Source organism: Telmatherina bonti, assembly GCF_933228915.1.
Source record: "Telmatherina bonti genome assembly, chromosome: 19".
Classification (NCBI taxonomy): domain Eukaryota; kingdom Metazoa; phylum Chordata; class Actinopteri; order Atheriniformes; family Telmatherinidae; genus Telmatherina; species Telmatherina bonti.
Window position 1 is genome coordinate 29,889,329 of NC_136617.1, and position 8,461 is coordinate 29,897,789.

The window sequence follows — 8,461 nt, forward strand, 5'->3', positions numbered from 1 at the left end:
TGCTGAGTTGTATCAGTTTGAGATTTCGGCTTCAGCTGCAGTGATCCCTGACACTGAAGCCCTCAGAGCTGAGGCAACATGAAACAGTGAAAGTGAGGCAATATTCGCACTAGTGCTGTATGACTCGAGATGACGTGAATATGAAACAAACCTCTTGTGTTTACAGTGGACCCCTTGGCTGGATCTGCTATCAAGGAGCAGTTTTTTCTGTTTTTCTTTTCTTTCTCTTGTTTTTTCTAGTTAATATTTACCTCTGTGGTACAGCTCTAAGTAAATCCTGACACCTGCTGGCGGTGCATTAAATACAGGCATGATTCTCCACTGGAAATCACTGCATAGCCTCAGGAACACTTCTCAATCCAGCCTTGCAGTCCTGGACTGGTGGATTTTCTCTTTCATGCTCAATGTTTTCGAGTGGTGAAAAGTCTGGACTGCAGCAGGCAAGGTCAACACCTGGACTCCTCTCCTGTGAAGCCATGCTGCTGTAATGGATGCAGCATGTGGTTTAGCATTGTCTTGCTGAAATCTGAAAGGCCTTCTCTGAATGAGACATCGCCTAGATGGGAGCAGATGTTGCTCCAAAACCTAAATCTACATTTTAGTAGTGATGAAGCTTTATCTTTCTGACCTCAGAACTTTTTTCCACTTTGTCTCAGAACATTTTAAATGAACTTTCATCCAGAGAAGATGGCGCTGGATCATCTTCACATATGGCTTCTGCTTTGCATGATGGAGCTTCAACCTGCATTTGTGGATTTTAGGGTGAACTGTGTTCACATCGTGATTTCCATTTCCATCATGACTGTTTTTAATACAGAGCCAGCTGAGGGCCCAAAGATCATGATCCTCCTGTTGTGACCTTTAACCTTGTCCCCAGTGCACAGAGATTCCTCCTGATTCTCGACATTTTCTGATGACACAGTTTTATCAAAGTGCTCCTGATTTTTTAAGGGATGCACGGTGACGTTGTGGTCAGTGCTGCAGATGGAGCCTCAGCAGGGGGGAAAGTTCATACAGGGGCTTTTCTGTATGGTGTTAGTTGTTGGTTAGTTGGCGCCTAAATTGCGAGTATAAGCATGAATAGTTGTTTGTGTCTCTGTGTTGACCCCTGTGATGGACTGGAGATCTGTTCAGGGTGTCCCCCGCCTCTCGCCTGCAAAGTGCTGGGATAGGCTCCAGCTTCCTTGAATTGGACCAGGCGGTATAAAAAGTAGATGAATGTGAAATTCTTCTACAACCTTCAGACAGTTTGTTACAGTCTGGCAAACCTCTGCCCATGTTTACATCTGAGAGACTCTAAAATGTTCCTTTTAGTCATGTTACTGGTTTTTTTGTTGTTGTTTTTTTTGTCTGCTAAACAATCTCATTTGTTGTGAAATGCTCCCCCAGTTGGTCAGCCTGTAGTTTTTCCAGCTTTTTGTTTCCTTAGTTCCAACGTTTTCTAGTTGCTGCCATCAGATTCAAACTAAAATAATATTTTCAGTGACCTGGTAAAATGTCACATTTTAAACATCTGATATCTTGTTTATGTTCTACTGGGACTAAAATTACTTATAAGTTTCACTAATTCTAAATTTACTCACTTTTCACACAGCATCCCAACTATTTTGGCATTAGGGTTGTGTTTGTTGCGGTCAGAGGGATGATTGTGTGATAATCAGTAGGAGGCGATTCATTGAGAGCTTTTTACTTCCTCCTGCTTCTGCACGACTTTATTTGAAAACATCAAAGCTTTGCAAGCATCTTTTACTCTCATCTCCAGAGTCTCACATGAGATTTCTGCTCAGTGCCCTTCATCCCTCCATCGTCTCATTTTGTTTTTACATGAGAACAAGCTTGCCGTGAAGAAAGTAAACAGCTGACCTTTACCTGCTCTTTGTCCAGTCTTTTACAGTTAAAATGTCACCGACATGTGGTTTAGCAGTGGAAGCTGCAGGGTGTTGGGCTTGCAGCTCCATCCCGTGGCTGCTCTGCAAGCTGCACCCCCCTCACCATGACCTCTATCGCTGCAGTGTGATTCACGGTGTCCCCGCTGCTTGTTGCCTCCTGTGTGCATTTGTTGTGTTTGGTTTTCCACTCAGCTGGAGCCTGATGTGGTTAGGCTTGAAATAGATTTACATTGATCCGGCATGGACGAGCAATGGAAAAAGAAAGAGGGAGAGAATTGTAAGCTAAGAGTAAGAGCTATAATAAGTCTGCATTGGTCTTTATTGATGGCAAATACATCACACAGAACAAAAGCACAGACACTGAGAGCTTCACTGGCTTTTTTTTTTTATTTTAAAAACTATAAATATGACTAATAACAATGAAATTAATCCGTTCATGTTTACACCTCTCGTTGGAACAAAGTCTGGAAAAGTAATTGTCTGTCTTGAATTATTAATTCAAAGCTCAATCCTTATGAGTCACCTCATCGTGTTCAGTTATTTCTCCATCGCTGTCCAGCTGAGTGTCCACACACACCACGGGCCAAATTCATTTCCGCAGTCATTAAATATCACAACTCTGTGTGTGTACGTGTGTGTGTGGATCCACACGTGTGCATAAATATGTGTGGCAACTGAGGTGTAAGAGCTTGTTTTGCAAGCTTGTCTGTAGCCGCCTCGTGGACTCGGTTACCATGAGAACAGTGTGATTGGTGACATCACTGCAGCAGTGTGGCATCATCGGTAGATGGTGACTCATACTTGGAGCTGGCTGCTGTATGCGTGAGGTCGACTTTAGATGTGTGTGTGTGTGTGTGTGTGTGTGTGTGTGTGTGTGTGGGTGTTCCAACACATTTTTAAGAAGAAACACATGGACCAGAGCAAGACGACACGTCACTGCTGACATTTATGTTTTATTCTATGTACCAAAAATAATTACATCGTCCTTGTTCTAGGCGTCTAACAATATTGAAAACCAAAGAAAAGAAAAGTCCTCGGAAGGGACATAAAGACATTTACATGAACATTATAGAGAAGTGTTGAAGAGTAGAAGTATATTGCACAACAGAGCACAAATGATTCCCTGTCAAGAAGAGAAGAATATTCATGTTTGTATTCTTGTCACGCAGCTCCGTGTGTTTTAGAGCTGACAGCTGATGAACTGCATCACATGTAATCAGTACAGCATCACTCCATATGAGCACCACATTTTCCCATTCCAGCCAAAGAAGTCACACGTCTCTGTGTCTTAATGCAACACAATCATCACTAAAGATGCAGAGCGAGTGCCGAACTTCTGCTTGTGTCATTTCGACTTTGATCATGAGTAAATGAAAAAAGGGAAAAAAAAAAAAAAACAGAGGATCCAATTAAGATAAGAAAGAAAAACTGTTTATGTCTGCAGTCTTAGTTTGAGTGGAAAACATGAAAGGATGTTTCTGGATCTGAAGGGGCGCTAATTAGGATGGACAGAGTCTAATCTGCAGAGAACTGCACAGATCAACACGCTGCAGAGTCACTTTGTGAGCCAATCTGTTCCAATAAACCATTTTACTGCATACTGGTGGATGTGAAATTGGATAATCATCAGTGCTTGTGACTGGAGTCAAAACAACAAAGGCGAAAAAGTGGATGTGTACACCAGAAACAAATGACAACCACCATTTTATTAGAGCTCATCTTAGTCTTTTTTTTTTTTTTTTTAATAAAAGTAAAAGCATTTTCTAAAATAAATCATTTAACTTTTACCTATATTTGTTTTGAATATTATATTTTTATATTATATATGTTATTATATATGATATATATTTGAGGCAGGTTGTAAATCTGTGACTGCAGTTATTATACCAACTCAAAAGAGACATTTTATAGGGGAGGTTTAATGCTGCATGAGCAGAAACTTTAGCAAGTCTAAAACTGTCATATTGGACATGTTAGTAAATGTTTGCCAACGGAGTTATGATTAGCATTAACATTCACATGAAGCGCCATGCGATGGACTGGCGCCCTGTCCAGGGTTTACCCTGCCCAAAATATTGCTGGGATAGGCTCCAGCTTCCCCACTACCCTTATTTGGACTAAGCGGATAATGAATGAATGAATGAATTTATATGAAGCTGTTAAGGCCAATAGTCAAATTAGAATTAGCTTAGTGACGAAGGCTAATTGGGACATGTATAAAAAATATATTTAAGATCACAAATGACTAGTAGTGGAAACAAGATACATAACTGCTGTCTGTGGGTTATTTACATGTGGAAATTCCTGACTATAGCACGCATGTGACAGATAATTTTGATTTTATTTTATTTTATTTTAGATATTTGGATGAATCATTTTGATGTAACCAGTTTAACAGGTTCACCTAAACGAAGTTTGCTTGAAAACAAATGGAGACTGGTACGCCACCATCGGAGGTTACATTGTAACCCAAAGACCATAAAAATGGGCAAAAGTCTGCTCAGTTTGAAAATTATGTAATATGGTCAAAACATTACCATTCAGATAACAAGATGGTTTGTTAAAAAATAATAAAATATTCATTAACATATTATAATCTGGAGAGACACGTAATTCATTGCAGATTTTTGCACTTAGTCACCCCCCAGCGATGGTAAAACGCTCGACACACGGCGTGGGGGGACAATGTTGCTTCGACAGTGGCCAACGGTTTTTAATTGTTCATAAATATAGGTAGTAATTGGGTCAAGGCTGATGTATCCCCTGCACAACAACAAGCCACATGACTTTACTAACTTGTTTGAAGTGTAAAAGCCCCAGTGACAAGCAAAGATTCAGTGTTGTTATAGGTGAGTTACAGATTTAGTCTAAAATATATTTCACTGTAGACAGCCGTCGCCCTCATCCATCCAACAGGCAACATTTGTGCATGTGACATGTCGCCCTCATTCAAACAATATGCGGACATGAGGCAAGTAGTTGCCTTTATAGTAAGTTTTGGCCATGACATCATGACCTTTACCGTTATGTTTACTGGATACTCGCTAATGTTTTTGGTTTAATTGGTGTCACGTAGCGTTCAATAAAATGATCAAAGTAACACATACACAAAACATACACATACACATACACAAAAAAAGCACAAGAAAATGCAAATAAAGATACAAAAAGAATTAGTAAATAAATAAATAAATAGTAAATGGAGGAAAGATTCTCATATAATTCTGTTTACTCATTGGTTAAATCGTTTCTTTTGTTACTTATTGTAATTGCTGTGGACTTTTTGCATTTTGTGCTACTTTTACGTGATTTGTCCTTACACTTTTCTGTTTTTATCAAGCAGATTTGTCATAAAATGGTCTTAAACATGGCACCGTACTTCTAACTTCCAGGTAAGTAAAACGAACCCCTTGATTTAAAAATCATTTCCACATTTGCTGTCTAATCTAGCAGAGATTGTAAATTTATAAAAGCTGCCTGTTACAGTGGAAAATGTGATGAATAAAACCTATTTGCACCAAATCAAAGCAATGACTTTAAAAAGGCTAAAAAGCTCCATAAAGACAGAAAGGACAGCGGAGTGGAGGGTGGGTTTATCACATTTTATCCTTCGGTAAATTATTGAATGTGCCAGTTTCTTCCAACAGTAAAGTCACCAAATGTCAAAAAAGGTTGTTTGTTTCCTTCCATAAAAGATATTTAATCTTTAAGAGGGTCATTTCATTTGTTTCCGGTGTGGAAGTCCACATTTGACGACCTTAATTTGACTGCCGTCAGTAATAGAGAAGACCAAAAGTGTAGACAGATTTGCGCATTTCATGTAAGAAACATGAACGCAAAGAATGATCGTAGTCGTCTGTGTTATGCAACATCGCTCACCTTGATCTCCTGGCATGTATGTGACATAATAAACAAAGGGAAAACTGTACAGCAGTGGAGCTGTGCTGAAGGGTAGCATCACTCTTCCATCCACTGGGTGATGCTGTGACACAGAGCAGCGTCTTTATCACTTCCATCACTGTCGTCTCCTCACACCTCAGGCTGCCTGACGGTCTGTCTGCTCTGAAGTGGTGCAAGCTAACTAACCGCCGTGTACATGTATTACTTGTAGCACTGCGACAAAACAATATGTTTCCATATTGGAGACGGTACATAATATATACCAGCAGACCACAAAAGCAAATGCATTTGAGGGTAATAATACTCAGTGCTTCAGTGTGAGGATGCACACTCACATTTATACAAAGTTAAACTAGACTGAGGCATCTCTTGTTAGACAAATGATACAAATACAAAACACTTAACACTCGCACATGTGCCACACACACTGAGCTTTCACAACAACCCACAGTTACTCAGACTCACACTCATTCTCTCACACTCTCAGTCACACACACTCACACACAGTAGCTGTGGTGTCATTTGAAATTAGGTCTAAGCTAGTGGTACATTTACATCTTATATTTGTTTATATTCATAAATACGATTACACTCGTATTATAATGTACACGTAGATTTATCGTTACTTTATCACACAAAGGAGGCTCTTGCTGAAGCTGTAGGGAGGGAGCATCTTCACTGGCCATGTGAGAACAAGCAGCTCATCGCATTTACTGACAGGAGGGAAGTTTTGTGCAAAAATGCCAAAGGTGACAAATGATCCAAAAGTACATGAGTTAATTGGAATCCCTGCTGCAGAACGATGACGGATTCAAAATAAGGCAAAGAATGAAGAAATGGTTGTGCAGCTGTGGTTATGACAGGTTTCTAAGCGCTAACAGAGATGCTAAATAGGAAGGTGCTTTCTTGCCTCTCCTTTTCTAAATTCAGACTACATAGTTGTATTCCTCACTTAAAAAAGGGTTAAATAACAGTCTAAGACAGTTGGGCTTTAACTCTAAAACAGAGCTTTAAGTCAGGCTGAAAGAATAAAGGTGACATTTCTTGCTTGTTAGCAACATTTAGATGATTTACCAAAGGTTACTGTAATATTAGCTTACTAGTTGAGTTTGGCTAGTAGATAAGAAGACTGACATATGTCTGTACAACACTGTAAATATTAAGCTAAAACCAGGGGATAACTGATTTAGTTAAAAAGTTAAATAATGTCCAAAGAGAACACTGTACTCTCAAGCAGCAGGCTAAACCTGGTTCCTCAGCTCTGTACGATTAGACCGGGAAGTAGAGAGTTTAGTTATCAGGCTTTTCTCTTCTGGAACCAGCTCATTGTTCGGACAGTATAGTTTACACTGTACCAGCATTTTGTGATCAGCTTCTTGTATTATTGTTTTGTTCATTTTGATCATTATTGTTTTTATATTATTGTTGTTATTTACATATTGTTTCAATGGCATTTACCAATACCATCCATCCATCCATCCATTTTCTAAACCGCTTAATCCAATTCAGGGTCGCGGGGAAGCTGGAGCCTATCCCAGCTGGCATTGGGCGACAGGCAGGGTACACCCTGGACAGCTCGCCAGTCCATCGCAGGGCCATTAACCAATACATTTATTGTAATTATTTACTGTTAGATTTAAATAAATTAATATATGAACGCATCTTCATTTTTGTCTGAATGTTGACCAATTGGATTTTCATGCCTGGTTTTTATCATAGTATTCGACTTTTAAACAATCAAAATTTTCTTTCTCTTGTCTGTGACTTAATTGAGCTAGCTAGAGTAAGCTAGGCCAAACAGTATGCTAAGCTACTGTACATTAAGCAAAGCTAGCAGTAAGCTAACATATTAAATTTGGGTTCCTGTAAGTTAAACTAAGCTGCTCCTGGAATTAGTTTCTTATCTACATATATGAAATCTTCTTCTTCAACCTCATTAAACACTCAGTTTTCTTGTTCTAAAGTGAAAAACTGAACTATATTGTTGCATTTCCAGCCAATTAGCTGACTAACACACATCAGGGTTATAGCTGCACATTTCCGAGTTTATTATTTTTTTTCAGTTGAATGCACACAGTTACACCTTCCAGTCATCTGCTTTCATTCACCCTCACATGTGTCACACCACCTGAGCTACCTTTTCAACCTTTTGCTCTGTTTCACATCGATTTTAGATCTGAGCTGAGTTCAGCTAAGTTCTCCTGCCTGTGCAGATTATCAAAGTGCTTCCTGTGTGACATTTAGTGAGGAAGAAAATAAAAAGGGGCAGGAGAGGGATGGATTCACCACAGCTATTTCATGTGAATCATAGGAGGCAGGTTTGGCCTTTCTCAGAAATATTGTTCTGTCATAAGGCCTATTATTACAGTCCTGCTTGTCCCCACAACATGCTGATCTTATGGCTCTTCCTGTTGCTCAAATGAGCGGTTTTACTAAAGCAAGCCTGTGATTTATTGTAGGATTAATATTTTCATTTTTTCCGACTCTTCTTCAATCTATAAACCAGAAAGTTGAGAAGATTTCTAAAAATTACTGGAGCCTTGATTGTTTTGTTTTTTTTATCAATAAGATACATTATATGTCAAAGCACAGACATAAATTATTACTGGAAACTGAGGAAGTCAGTGACTTCAGCACCCAGAGGAACGATAGGGGACACAAAAACACAAACT